Source organism: Cibotium barometz, chromosome 56 (genome assembly GCF_041138505.1).
Source record: "Cibotium barometz isolate CiBa-2024 chromosome 56, ASM4113850v1, whole genome shotgun sequence".
NCBI lineage: Eukaryota > Viridiplantae > Streptophyta > Polypodiopsida > Cyatheales > Cibotiaceae > Cibotium > Cibotium barometz.
Window position 1 is genome coordinate 32684830 of NC_141101.1, and position 1779 is coordinate 32686608.

At 47.3% G+C, this 1779-nt stretch overlaps 1 pseudogene across 1 annotated transcript in view; it reads left to right on the plus strand.

Annotated features, from left to right (window-relative positions):
• The window catches only part of LOC147607137 (purine permease 3 pseudogene), a 1859-nt pseudogene extending 369 nt beyond the window's left edge, over nt 1-1490 (plus strand). The window contains exon 1 of the transcript XR_015264848.1: nt 1-1490. This exon is cut by the window's left edge and continues 369 nt beyond it. The product of XR_015264848.1 is annotated as a purine permease 3 pseudogene (transcript).
• Nucleotides 1491-1779: the final 289 nt, after the last annotated feature.

Genomic DNA, 1779 nt, shown 5'->3' on the forward strand with positions numbered 1-1779 from the left:
ACGTGTTAAACGTGCAAAGCTGCGATGAAGTAGGAGAGACGGCCGCCGCCGCCGCCGCCGCCACCAGCACGACGTCGGCAGCTAAGCCGGTTAGCAAGGTTTACTTTGGGAAGGGAGTGTCTTATTGGGTGCTCATGACAGTGTGCGGTGTGAGCCTTGTGGTTGGCACCTCCTCGGCGACGCTGCTAGGCCGCCTCTATTTTGTGCATGGTGGCTCCCAAAGGTGGCTGTACACTTGCATGCAAAGCGCCGGCTGGCCAATCCTCGTCCCCCCGCTCCTCACTTGCTACTACTTCCGTTCAAACGCTTCCGGCCGCCCAACGCCCATCTCCTTCAAGCTCTTCACCATCTACTTGGCCATGGGCTTCTTCACTGCAATTGATAACCTACTCTTCTCGTGGGGCCTCTCCTACCTTCCCGTCTCCACCAACGCTTTGCTCTGTGCTAGCCAGCTTGCTTTCAATGCCATCTTCGCCTATGCTATTGTACGCCAAAAAATCACCCAATATGCAGTAAATTCGGTTTTTGCGATCACAGTGGGGGCTGTGCTGTTGGGCATTCATGCAGGCTCTGATAGGCCGGCAGGAACCACTGAAAAGCAATATATCCTAGGGTTTGTGGTCACCATAGGCGGCGCAGCTCTCTATGCTCTGATGCTGCCTTTGATGGAGCTCACATACAGGAAGGTTATAGGCAAGACCAACTTTGCAGTAGTGCTAGAGTCACAGACGGCGATAGCAATATGTGCCACAGTTTTTTCAATGGTGGCCATGGGAATCAATGGAGAGTTTAGTGCAAGCAAAGAAGAAGCAAGGAGCTTTCCATTGGGTCCTTTTCTCTACTCAGTAACCCTTGTTGGGTCCGCAATTGGATGGCAAATGTTCTTTCTCGGAGGTGCTGGTATCATCTTCCTGGCATCGTCTCTCTTGTCATGTGTTTTTGCCACTGCCCTTCTCCCTCTCCTCTCCATCCTGGCTGTTATCTTCTTCCATGATAGCTTCTCTGCTCTCAAGGGCATTGCCATGCTGCTCTCCATATGGGGCTTCATCTCTTACATCTATGGTGGCTACCTTGAGTCCAAATCACAAAATGCTGTGGAGCCAGAGGTGGAGGAGACACCAAATGTGTAGGGTTTTCTTGCTATATAAATTTCAATAACACATAGCTCTAAGGGACTTCAAGCAGTCAATGAAGGCACCTTCCGGTGGATTGTAACCAAGGAAGTGTCCTTTACAACTACAATAGTTGCTTAATAATAACTGAATCCCAATTTTGGGTGACCCAATCAACACTTTGACAGTATGAGGGCATAACATGTACATTGTATACTCCTAGCACAAGAAGAATCACCTACTCAACCCCTTTCCCCTTCCCCGCGACTGTACTTAAAAGGGGTGCTTTCCTCCTCATTTGCCCACGCTTATAGAACGCAATTTTGGGCTTGTTATTTACAGATGTTTATATCTAAATATTTGCTGGATTGCAATCAAGTAAAGGTGTGGTGTGGTATGAACATGGGAACATGACAAAGTTTATTATCGTCTCTTTCTTATCTAAAGTAAGCCACAGTACTATACCTACACTTTATAAGCATGGCAAAAATGTACACATATTCCTCATTCTTAATGTGATGGGATACCACATGGGCAAGAAATACACATATTCCTCATGCTGTCTGTATGTGAAGGATACCATCCTCCATTGTGAGACACACTCAAGTGAAGACACATAACAAGGAAGGTCTAAATATAGAAAAGAGTAGTAATACAAGGTGTTGAG